General features: G+C 47.2%; 1 long non-coding RNA gene across 1 annotated transcript; it reads left to right on the top strand.

The window, feature by feature from the left end:
- Positions 1 to 8,774: 8,774 nt before the first annotated feature.
- On the top strand, positions 8,775 to 12,514 carry LOC107130117 (uncharacterized). Its single transcript, XR_001491752.4, has 2 exons — positions 8,775 to 8,975; positions 12,152 to 12,514. It is a non-coding gene; the product is annotated as an uncharacterized lncRNA (long non-coding RNA).
- Positions 12,515 to 12,958: the final 444 nt, after the last annotated feature.

Below are 12,958 nucleotides of genomic sequence, written 5' to 3'. Positions count from 1 at the left end.
AAACTGAATCCAAACTCATTATTTTCACAGTGGTCGTTATCAGTCCTGCCCATTGGGCTTCAAAACCTGACCACATGGGCAAAAAGATTGGGAGATTTTGCTTAGTTCTGTGTTCCTAATTATAGCCCTTCTCTGAGCCTCAGTGCCTCATTTGCAAAATGAGACTAACAAGACCTGCTTCGGAGACACAGGGAGACAACTCAAGCAACACTGTGTGTGAACTAAGCTTGGAACCCAGCAGGTGCCCAATGCATGTTGGTGCCTAGGCACCCTCACCTCAGAAGCAGCAGATATGCCCATAACCAGTGTTTCCAGAGGACTCAAAGATCATGTTTCGTGGGGTGTGCCCAACAGAAAAGCTGGAGCAAGCCCTCACTATGGGAGATGGGCAGCCTGCTCGCTCCCGCACGTCAGCCCGCATTGGAAGTGGCCCATTCGACTCAGGCATACGGCTTAAAGGGACACTTTGACAAAGGGTAGCAGGCTCAGCAAGAGCCACAGGAGGAAAAAAAAGGAGCCCAACATCCTTTCTAATGAAAAAAAAAGAAAAAAAAGTTGAAAGCATAGAGGAGCATTAGGAAAGACAGAAATATAATGCCAAATATTTGCCAGAGTGGCTTCTATTTTGAGAATATAGAACACTATCAGATGCAAATGGCAGGCTGGGGATTCTAGCTCAAAGTAGGGAAGGAATTTGCACCCGTAACAGTTGCCTGAGTTTGGAACACACGGCCTTATCATGGGGCTTGGGTCAGACATATCTAGTTCAGATCCTGCCCTAGCTCCTCACTCCTCAGACAGCCTTGGGGCAAACATGTCTGCTTCTCTAGGCTTCAGTCCAGACCTGAGTTTTGATCACATTAAAAGCTAAGAAAGGGGGAACAGACAACAAAGATTATTGGATTTGGCCTCCAGTCATTCCCCCCACCCCCAGAACCAGAGAGAAGGCAGAAGCCATAGAAGGGGAAATACTGATCCTCTGGGTGCGAGAGAACATGGGACAATGGGAAGGTCATGGTGTATCGCCTGCACCTTGCAAGATGGCAGGCTCACAAGAGAGAGTGAAGCAGAGGGCAGCTTTTGCCTGGTTCACGCCATCTCTCCAGGACCTAGCACAAGACCTGATATAATGGCACCTTTGATCAATATTGGAAAGCAAGAAAGAAAGCGGGAGGGAAGGAAAGGGAATGGAAGGTGAGGGGAAGGGAAGGGAGGGAGGCATTCTTTGTGCTAAACCCTCCTACTTTACAGAATCTAACCTTCCCAAGTACTTGGTAAATCAGGAATTATTATCCCTTATTTTCCCAATATGTGGAAATTGGGCTTAGCAATTTACCTTTTGCAATTTATGTGACCTTGCAATTTGCCTTTTGCAATTTATATAACCATTCTGTGCCTCAGTTTCCTCATCTGAAAAATAGGAGGTGACAATAATAACACTTGGCTCATAGACTTGTCATGTGAGTGCCTTGTCTGAGACATGATGAACTCAGATTCAGTGTAAGTGACTATTATCACATTGCAAAAGGCAGCTTTGGGACTCAAGGCCTGGTCTTTTTGATTGAAAGATTCTTTTTACCTTATCATGCACTTCTACAAACATTTAAAAGGGTCTACACTGTAATCAATGCCTAATACATAAATTAATTTCCAGTTAGTTTGCTTCTCCCAGGTTGAGGCCTGAGCACGATTTTGATAAGCTACACATTTATAAATTGCTCAGAGCTGGATTTATTGGGGAAGGGTGGTGAAAATGTGGCACAGGGCAGAGGAGGAGAAGTAATTCCTATAAAGTAGTGTCAAAGCAACAAATGCAGGTCGTGGGATTCATGATGATGACAGCTCATCAGCTTCCATGAATATTTGATCAGGTTGGGTTGCGGGAGTATGACCTGGAATTTTCAGGCAGGCTGTGGCTTAGGCTTATAAATAGTGAACATGCAGGAATGAAATGGACTCCCAAACCTGAGTATCCCTCCCACCGGAAATTTCTGCTGCATCAACTGGGGGAAAGTGGTGGGTCAACTAGAGGGACCAAGGGGTGAGGAGGAAGAGGGGAGCTGCTAATCACCCACCATCACCACACCCCTCTACCCTGCTCCCCCCAGTGCCCCCAAATGACCAGTGGTTCCCCTGGCACTGATCTGAGATGGCGCCATTAACAAAGGCCAGAAGCCATTTAGTCTGCGATGGAATAGCTGGGATAGTGTGAGCCAATCTCCAAGCCCCAAGCTGTCCTCCAGCCCTCTCAGGAGCAGCTCAGGTTTCTGGCCCAGTGAATGGCGCAAGCTGGGGCCTCTCTAAGCAGATCCGGTTACACTCCTGCACTGCCTGCCTAAGCCAGGGACACTCAGTTAGAGGAGATCAGACTCTGGCTTGTTGGTGACCCTGAAGTGAGGGCCTATTAGCCCTAACCGTCTCCGCTGCATCCAGGCTTATGGCTGTGACCTGAACCTTTGCTTAAGAGGGAGGCCATGGAGACAGGAAAATTTGGTTTTCCAAATTTCTGAATCCTAGATCTGCTGCTTTCTAGCTAGGGGATTTGAGCAATGATTTAGCCTCTCTGAGTTTCAGTTTTCTCATCTTTAGTGTGGGGATAATGCAAGTATTCAGCTTGTACCTTTATCAGGAGATATAAGTGAGATGGGCCGTGAAAAATTATTTTGCTCAGTGCTTGGCTCATACTACGTGCTTCGCTCATACTACGTGCTGCATTATTTTTATATTTTGCTATCATTGCAGCTGGTTAGAGTATGTTTCTAGGAAACAGAATTTTGTGCCACATTCGCCAAGGTCATCTTTGTTAGACTCAAATGGAACAATGAGATTGTCTAGTGTCCAACTATTTCTTAGGGGCAGACTGCAGCCCAGATAAGCAACTTCCTCCAGGTCACACAGTTAGCTGGGGGCAAAGCTGAGCCTGAAACCAGGCCATGTGAGCCACATCCTCCTCCTCCTCCTCGTACGCTATCCAGTGTACAAAATGTTTTCACACGTATCTGTCTCCATCATGCCCCGCTGCAGCAACCCACATGCAGAACAAAGAGAACTGGGCCCATGCAGCCTTGTCTGCCTCACTCCCAGTGCATTCTGGGAAGCTCCTCCAAGCCCTGGGAAGCCTTGACAATTAGCATCCTTCTGGCAGGCTTTTTAACGTCCAAAGGAAATCAGCATAGTCAACCTCTTTAGGATTTTAGTTTGAACTTTAATTTCAGCCCCAAGCCTCTTTGCTCCCTCCATTTAATTTTTTTTGTTTTCAAGATAGGGTCTCGCTCTGTTTCCCAGGCTGGAGTGCAGGGGCACAATCAGAGCTCACTTCAACCTCCGCCTTCTGGGCTCAGGTGATCCTCCCATCTCTGCCTCCCGAGTAGCTGGGATTACACGTATGTGCCACAATGCTTGGCTAATTTTTGCATTTTTTGTGGAGACGGGGTTTCACCATGTTGCCCAGGCTGGTCTTGAACTCCTGAGCTCAAGTGATCCACTCACCTTGGCCTCCCAAAGTGTTGGAATTACAGGCGTGAGCCACTGTGCCAGACCTTACTCCCTCCGTTTCAAAGGAGAGCTGGAGAAATGTATCTGTCCCTGGGTGTGTGTGTGTGTGTGTGTGTGTGTGTGTATAAAAATTAAAGCAAATGCTCATGGTACAGGACGTTTCCCCTCCCAAGGAAGAGAAAAGGAAAAGCTGGGCTGTAAAACTTGTGCTCTAGGCACCAACCTTGCTGCTACAATACAGCAGTCACCTGTGTTGTTATGAATTTTTAAAATAAACCTGAACTGAATTGTAATTCAGACAAAACAGTGTTTTGCCTAAAAACAAAACCCTAAAACTGTAAGCCATGAGACACACTGGGGGTCAGCGTCAGCATGCGGGAGACACAGGCTTTAAACCCAGACAGACTTGAGTTCAAGTCTCAACTCTACCATGCACTGGCCATGAGACCTTGAAAATATCACTGAGCATCTCTGGGTCTCTGTCTTATCTGTAAAATAGGGACAGTACCAACCACCTCATAGGCTCTTTGTCGGACATAAAATGAGAGGATGTATAGAAAGTACCTGATATAGGAAATGTGCAGTCAATAAGAGCTGTCATTAAATGTGACTGTCACCATGGCATGACTTCCCCCAGTGGCATTTCTGGCAGAATTTCTAGATGGTTCTGCTGTGCAGGGGAGGCCTGAGAAAGCACTGAATTCTTCTACCCATTTTTCAAATGAGGAAACTGAGGTCCAGAGAGGTGATTTAGAAGGGAACTAGGAATATTAAAAGCTGGAAACGTCATAGAAACTCTGTTCTTGAGCTGTTTCAGGGCAGTCCTGCTGACTCAAGGGGCTGGGGAGAGATGGACAGTGGAGTTGAATTTTTGAGACTTATTTACAAGGCCAGGGCCCACAGCCTGGGCCTCAGTGATATCGATGCCACAGCCAACTGCACCACCTGTACCACCAGAGGATTGGGGGCAGAACCAGCCAGGGGTGGTTGGTCCCGTCTGCAAGGCTGTGGGTTGACTGGCTGGTCACTGCAAGGCGCCCTTAGGTCAGGTTTCTGGCGTAAAATGGGAATAATGTTTCCCCCTCAGACTCATTGTAAAGACAGATGCTACACGGGAAGAAAGGGTTGCTAACCTCATCTGTGTTCTGGGCTGGGCTGAGTGTTTCTCACACAGTAGCTCATTTGGTTCCCCTGGTACCCCCCAGGAGGCAGGAACCATCCCTTCCCCTTATTGAACAGATATAGAAACTGAGGCTTTGAAGGTGAAGTAACCCACTCAAGGTCACACAACTGCTAAGTGGAAGGAAGAATGGGGTCTTGGCCTCTGCCTGTCAGGATGCAGGTGTCTGCGATGCTGTTCTGGACATGCCCAGTGGGTTCTCCGTGAGTGGCCTCCACAACCAGCAGCAAGTCATGGAGGAAGGCAGAGAGAACAGCTAGCTCTGCCCCCGAGGTGGAAAGGAAGGCCGCCTCAGGGCAGCTTCCAGGACCCAGATTGTTTCAGTGACAGTAGATCATGCTCCCTAACACCTCCGCGTGGGATGGGAGGGCTGGGGACATGGAAGAGCAGGTTTCGTGCCTCCTGTGCTAGCTTGCTCCAGCTGCCATGACAAAATACCACAGACTGGGATGCTTAAACCAAAGACATCTATTGCCTCTTAGTTCTGGAGGCTGGAAACCCAAGCTCAAGATGTCAGCAGGGTTGGTTTCTCTTGAGGCCTCTCTCCTTGGTGTGCAGATGCCATCTTCATTCGCATGGTCTTCCCTCTGTGTGTGTCTGTGTCCTAATGTCCTCTTCTTATAAGGACACCATTCATACTAGATTAGGGCACACCACAATGGCTCCATTTAACTTCTTACCCTCTTTCCTTCTGGCTGGGTGTCATGGCTCATGCCTGTAATCCCAGCTCTTTGGGACGTCAAGGTGGATGGATTGCTTAAGGCCAGGAGTTTGAGACAAGCCTGGCCAACATGGTGAAACCCCATTTCTACTAAAAAATACAAAAAAAAAAAAAAAAAAAAAAAAGCCAGATGTGGTGGTGCACACCTGTAATCCCAGCTACTCAGGAGGCTGAGCATGAGAATCACTTGAACCTGGAGGCAGAGGTTGCAGTGAGCCGAGATGGTGCCACAGCACTCCAGCCTGGGTGACAGAGCGAGACTTTGTCTAAAAAAAAAAAAAAAAAAATTGCTTTCTGTAAATATGGTCACATTTTGAGGTACTAGGGGTTAGGGCATCAACATATGAATCTGAGGCCTAAACAAGAGCTCCCCTCCCCTAGCCACACACATTCTCTTCACAGTATCTATCATCTCCTGGACCCGGGGATGTGTTATTTGCTGGCTTAAGTATTATCCTTCTCCCCACCGAAATGTCAGCTCCACGAAGATAGAAATTTTATTGTGTCCCAGCTGTGTTCCCAGCACTGAAAAAATCCCCAGAGCCACGGGTTGGAGGGAAGGGGCGGGAAGGAGGGAGGGCTGAATAGGTGGATCACAGGGAATAGTGGCATTCTGCGTGTCACGATGTCTTTGTGCAAAGCCACAGAATGCACAACACAAAAAGGGAACCGTAATGTAAACTCTAGGCTTTAGTGAATAAAAATGTATCAGTATTGGCTCATCAGTTGTAACAAATGTAGCACATCCATGCCAGATGTTAATCACAGGTGCTAACAGGATGCGGGAGGCTTTGGAAGTAGATGAGAACTCTGTATTTTCCACTCATTTTTCTATAAACCTCAAACTGCTCAAAACAATGAAGTCTACTGATTTCTTAAACAGCACGTAGCACATAGTAGGTACACAGTAAATATTTGCTAATGACTGAAGGATTCAAATGGTCAGCCTTAATTTATGGAGGTTTACGCCATGCCCCGCATGGTAATGGGAAAAACCTAGGTGAGGTACGAGGCATAGACCCTCCAAAGAGTGACAGAACAAGCAAGAAAAAAACACAAGGTCAACGGCGATTAGGTCAATGGTAAGTAAAACACAAGGTCAGTGGCAGACACAATGTGAGTGGTAATTAATTCATTCTGAAGCTCCTGTAAATTGCCCGCAGGGAGGCTGTGCTGTTGGCCACCTGCAGACAGTACCCCAGCCCTGACCTGAGGCTGCAGGAATGGCTTGCAGTCAATAAAGCCGGAGCGACCCCCAACCACTGAGGATTGCCTGGGTAGGGTATTCCATGGCGTGAGCCACACGACTTCTCAGAGCCCAGCTAGCCTTGGCAATTACCTGTCCATCACACGCCATCCCATGGTTTTACTCTGTTCCCTGTGTCACTTCCCTAGTCTCTCACCAAGATGCCTGGGGTCACCTCTCAAATAAAAACCTTGCCCCAAATCCTTGTCTCAGTGTCTGCTTCCTGAGGGACCTAAACTAAGGCACTACCCACTGTAAAAGGTGGTGCAGAGAAGGGTCTCCATAAAGGGTAATCACTATTATCATGCTACTATTAGCAACAGTAATAAAAAGCATCATAATGATGAAATAACTGAGACCCCGAGAGAGGGTCTCTTGCCGTAGTTCACTTCAGAAGGTAGATAGCAAAGGGATTTCTAATCTAGTCTGTCTGACTTTAACATCTGTGAGATCCCACACACCTACACACCCACACACCTACACACTCTGAGTTAAAATTCCTGCTGCAGAGTCCCAGAGCTCCCAAGGAGCTGCTATTGGGGGTGAGATGACGAGGATGGTTGGAGTAATCCCAGAGAGCTTCCTGGAGGAGGTGGCATGGAGTCTCAAGGGAAGAATACAGATTCTGGAGTCAGGCTCAGATTTGTGATTGGGTTCTATGGCCCTGAGCAAGTCACTTTAACTACTTGGAGCTTCAGTAATCCCATTAGAAAAAGAAATAATGGGGCCCAGCTCACACAATTGTTATGAAAAGTGAATGTATTGGTGAAGAGAACAGGTTTTAGACTGAGAGAGCTCTGGGTTGGGATCCCAGTACTGTCACTGACAAGATTAGAAAATACTCTTAATCACTCTAAGCCGAAGTTCTTTCATTTGTAAAATGGAAATATTATTAGTTCCTACCAGTAGAATTATAGTGAGAATTAAATAAGATAGCACATGCAAATCCCTTAACATAGTGTATGAAATACAGTCAATGCTCACTAAATGTTTGGTACTTTTCATCAAGATGTTAGTGGCAATGGAGTAAATTGGTGCAAACTATTCTGGTTAACAATGTGGCACATCAAATTAAAAATGTACATACCTATGGCCCAGCGATTCCACTTTTAGGGGTTTATCCTATGAATATATCTAGACACATGTGTGAGAATGCTGAGTGGAATATCGTTTGTAACAGCAACACACTGGAAACAACTCTACTGCCTCAAGAGTGAGGGAACTGGTTACATCAATGGCAGCAGTACCCACAAAGAAATGCCATTCAGTTGTCAAAGAAGAAATGCAGATTCATGAGTGGGGTATACAGAAAGATGTCCAAGGTATACTGGTAAGTAAAAAGGCAAGTGATAAAAGAGGTGTATATATTAACCTGTCTCTTTAAAAATTATTTTTTGAGACAAGCTGTCTGTCACCCAGGCTGGAGTGCAGTAGTTCAATAACAGCTCACTGCAACCTCCTCCTCCCGGGCTCAAGTCATCCTCCCACGTAGCTGGGACTACAGGCATGTACCACCACACCTGGCTAGTTTTTTTGTATTTTTAGTAGAGATAGGGTTTCTCCATGTTGCCCAGGCTGGTCTCAAACTCCTGGGCTCAAGAGATCCTGTAATCCCACAGTGCTGGGATTACAGGGGTGAGCCACTGCGCCTGGCCTTGGCTTGTTTTTCGTTGTTTGGTTTTGTTTTTTGAAGGCATACACATGTGCTTCAAAATATTCTAAACATATTCTCAAGGAAGTGTGAACCCAAAGTATCTGAGACAGATCTTAATCAATGTAAAAAGTTTATTTTGCCAAGGTTAAGGACGCACCCGTGACAAAGCCTCAGGAGGTCCTGAGGCCAAAAATCCTTTTGCCAAAAATTCTTTGTCCCGAAGGCGGTCGAGATACAGCTTACTTTTATATATTTTAGGGAGCCATGAAACATCCATCAATATGTGTAAGATGCACATTGGTTCGGTACAGCAAGGTGGAAGGGGTGGGTTTCCGGGTCATCGGTAGACAAGAGACAAATAGTCGCATTCTTTTGAGTCTTTAATCAGCCTTTCACTGAATACACAATTTACATGTGGTGGTGGGGGGTGGGGGCGTAGAAGAATAGTCACTTATGCCTTAGGCTGGCTCAGTGAATCAGCATTTTTACATAAACAATAGGGCAGAGGAAGCAATCAGACAGGCATTTGTTTCAGGTGAGCAGAGGGGTGACCTTCTGTCCCGCAGCTGTGAAGACTGGCTGTTGGTTGACATTGCCAGGATGCAATTCGACAGAACTGCTTTAGGGTGAAGATCTTGAAGCCCACAAGGAATTTCCCTGTGGGAAAATTGTGAGGAAGGTATGTAGCTTTAAAAAATCTTTGTAGCTATCTTATTCGGGAAGAAAATGGGTGGCGGGTTTGCCCGACACGGTTTCCAGCTTGACTTTTTCCTTTGGCCTAGTGATTTTGGGGTTCAAATATTTATTTTCCTTTCAGAAAATGATTAACAGTCATTCTGGAGCGGTGGTTCTTGCAGGGGCGATTTTGCCTCCTACGGGACATTTGCCAATGTCTGGAGTCATGTTTTTGGTTGTCACAGATAGAAGGGGTGGGGGTGCCACTGGCACTGAGTGGCTAGAGGCCAGGAATGCTTCTAAACATTCTACAGTGCACAGGTCAGCCCACGACAAAAAAAAAAGAAAAACGAAAAGTCTGGTCCAAGATGCCAATAGTGCTGAGGCTGAGGAATCGCTGAGAGGTTTGAGAGGTGGAGCGCTCTCAAACGTGGGGAAAAAGACTCATTTTTCATATCGTGCTTCTCTGACGCCTGGATTACATTAATAGCAACAACTGCAAAATCTGCCCACTCTTAACTATGAGCGAATGCGTGTAAAATGCCAGCATATAGTAGGTGCTCACAAGGTGTTCCTTTCCTGCTGGGCTCTGGCTTTCACATCTGCAGAAATGGGTGTGCCAACACTTGCTCTGGGGGTGGCTACAAGTCTCATTTAAGGCTACACTTCAGGCCCTGACCACCTGGCTCTGGCCACAGGTGTTAAACGCTCACCAACCTGCCTGGGGGCAGCTTCCCCTATCCCTCCCTCTGCCACTGGTTATTCTTCTGCTGAAGTTCAAGGGCCCCCAGATGCTTCTCAAAGCAGCAACACTTCTGCAGAACACACCCCGAATCTGAACAGCCACGTGGCTGTGTCTCCAACAGACAGGGCTGCCAGCCAAAATGCAGCACATCCAGCTAAATGTCTCATGCAATGTTTGGGATATAATTATACTAAAGAATTATTCATTATCTGGAATTCAAATTAAATTGAATTCATATATATACACATATGTCTTGGTTTTGTTGGTTGTTGTTGCTGTTTTAATCTGGCATCTCTACTGTCCGAGCAAGGTAGAGACGAACTGATGAACTGTGCGCTCTTTTCCAAAGAGCTAATCTCATCAGATAGAGATTTTGCCTTTGTTCCATCAAAAGTCTTGCTCACTTACCAAGCGAGCTTGGATCCTGCTGGGAGGCTAAGGTGGTCACCGCCTCTGACAGTTTCAGAAAAATCTCAGGCTCCTGGGGCTGGTTCAGGCAGGTTGGGAGGGACATTTCTGAAACATGTTTGGCCCGGTCATTACGGAGAAGGAGGGGTTGAGAGCAGAGAGCAGAAGCAAATGGAGGTCAGGCCTCAGGACGCCTCCCTGGCCTAGGCCCCATCAGAATTACGTTTGTAAGTTCAGATGCTCCTTCTTAAAGAGGGGGCTACACACTGTGTGGGTCCCAGGGTCCTCCAAGTCTGGGTCTGGTCCTGGCTGCGAAGGCAGTGCTCTGAAGCTGTTTCTCCAGTACCTGCTATGTGTCCACTCGTGAGCACACTCCTGGGCCAACCTCCTGGGCTGGGGCTCACTGTGGGAATTCTACAAAGGGGGAAACCAAGGCTCAGAGTGGTGGAATAAGTCCCCCAGTGCCACCAAGCTGGGAAGTGGCAAAAAAAAAAAAAAAAAAAAAAAAAAAAAAAGATTTGAACCTGGGTTGAGTTTCCTCTTTGCTGAGGACAGCACCTCAGGGTCCTGGCTCCTTGGGGCTGGTTTGCAGGAGAGAGTTGCCTCCCGGAGGGTCACTGCTGGGTGTAAGCACTGCAGAAAGGGGGCCATCTCCGCAGGGGAAGCGAGGGCCCTAGCCAGGGCCAGAGCAGGAGTAGGTTCTGGGAGCACAACTGCAAGTTTCAGAATTATGCTCAACATCTAAAAATATCAAGCGCCGATTTCATGGCAGGCACGGTTGCTAAGAGATTTCACAAGCATCATCTCATTTAACCTCCCAGCAACCTTGTGACAGTCTGATCATGAGCTGCATTTTGCAGATGAGAGAACCGAGGCTCAAAGGAATGCCGTATGTGCCCCAAAGCACCCAGTAGGTAAAGAGAACAGGGATTTGAAGCCAGGCCTTCTGCAAGAAGGAAGGCAGCTCAGGAGGCAGGAGAGAAGTAGCACTGGGCTCCTGCGGGGATGGTTCGGGGACTAACAGAATTAGTCTCCTGTTACTGCTGTAAAAGATTACTATGAGCTTAGTGGTTGAAAACAACACAAATTTATTACCTTCCGGTTCTGAAGGTCAGAAGTCCAAAATAGGTCTGACTGGGCTAAAACCAGTGTGTCAGCAGGATTGCATTCCTCCTGGAGGCTTTAGGGGAGACGCCATACCTTTGTTTTTCCCAGTTTCTAGAAGCCACCCATATACCCTGGTTCACGACCCTTCCCTCCACTCCAAAGCCAGCAGCATAACATCTTCCAGACTCTCTATGACTCTCACTTTCGGCCTCCCTTCTCCATGTTTTAAGGACCCTAGCAACTACCCTGGGCTCAGCCAAATAATGCAGAATAATCTCTCTATCACGAGATCCTTGACTTCATATCTTGAAGTCTCTTTTGCTATGTAAGGCAACATAGTCACAGATTGTGTGGATTAGGATATGGATGTCTTTGGAGGGAACATTGTTCTGGCTATCACAGTGCTGCCTTGGCCTTCTGCGGGCTTTACCTCTGTTCTGGGGGTAAGGGGTGAAGTCGTGGGACTGGAGGAGGGGGTAGGAATGGGGCTGGGCTGGTGGTTGAAGAGAGGCAGGGAAACAATTGTCCTTGATGTGAGACCACAGGGCAGGGGGGTCACGGGATGACCTCGCTGAGACGTCTCCAGCCAAGAATCTGAGGAGACCACTCTGGGCACTGCCCTCTTCCAAGGGGCACGGAACCATGCCAGGGGCCACATGGCTGGGCTCAGCACCTCAGGACTGTCGCCCAGGTCTGCATCATTGGGTGGGACTAGGGAGGGACTCAGACAGAAGAAGGATATGTGGAGTGGCCTGGCGGTTCATAGCCAGTTATGCTAGAAGAGTATAACCCTTTCACCCAGAAGTTCTATTCCTATGAGTTTATCCTGCAAATAGATCCATCCCTGCATGAAGTGACATATGCAAACTTAATTGCAAGGTTATTTATAAATTAGAAATAACCTAACTGTCCATCAACAGGGGACTATCCTGGTGATCCAGCCATACAGTGGAGTTCTACGTTGTGGAGAAGGCTCTTTACATATCACCATGAAAAAAATCTCAGACAAAAATAAGGATCAGGATACTATGTTCAGCATGCTACAATTCGTGCAAAACTGGACGAAGGGAAGAATGGATATATATGTAAAATTTATATTTGCATAAAACATCACTGCAAGATTATGCATGAAACTGAAAGCATTGGCTGCCTTGAGGGAGGAGGAGGAGTGTGTGCCTGACAGACAGGGTGGGAGGGGGTTTGTCATGACTGACTCGTTTCACTTTTCAAATGTGGAACAATATGAGCATGTTCCCTGTTAATAAATGAATGGTTACAGTGTTTTCAAGAATCCTTTGAAACCATACGTTCACAGAATACTCGACTGTCGGCCGGGCGCGGTGGCTCACGCCTGTAATCCCAGCACTTTGGGAGGCCGAGACGGGCGGATCACGAGGTCAGGAGATCGAGACCATCCTGGCTAACACGGTGAAACCCCGTCTCTACTAAAAAATACAAAAAACTAGCCGGGTGAGGTGGCGGGTGCCTGTAGTCCCAGCTACTCGGGAGGCTGAGGCAGGAGAATGGCGTGAACCCGGGAGGCGGAGCTTGCAGTGAGCTGAGATCCGGCCACTGCACTCCAGCCTGGGTGACAGAGCAAGACTCCGTCTCAAAAAAAAAAAAAAAAAAAAAAAAAAAAAAAAAAAAAAAAAAAAGAATACTCGACTGTCTAAGTTGGAAGAAACTGAGCCAAGCTACCCCTGAGTGATGGTCTTGAGCATGAGCTC

The sequence above is a fragment of the Macaca fascicularis genome, chromosome 6 (genome assembly GCF_037993035.2).
Source record: "Macaca fascicularis isolate 582-1 chromosome 6, T2T-MFA8v1.1".
Lineage (NCBI taxonomy): Eukaryota > Metazoa > Chordata > Mammalia > Primates > Cercopithecidae > Macaca > Macaca fascicularis.
The sequence above is the reverse complement of the archived record's forward strand: the minus strand, read 5'-3'. Positions and strand labels throughout refer to the sequence as shown.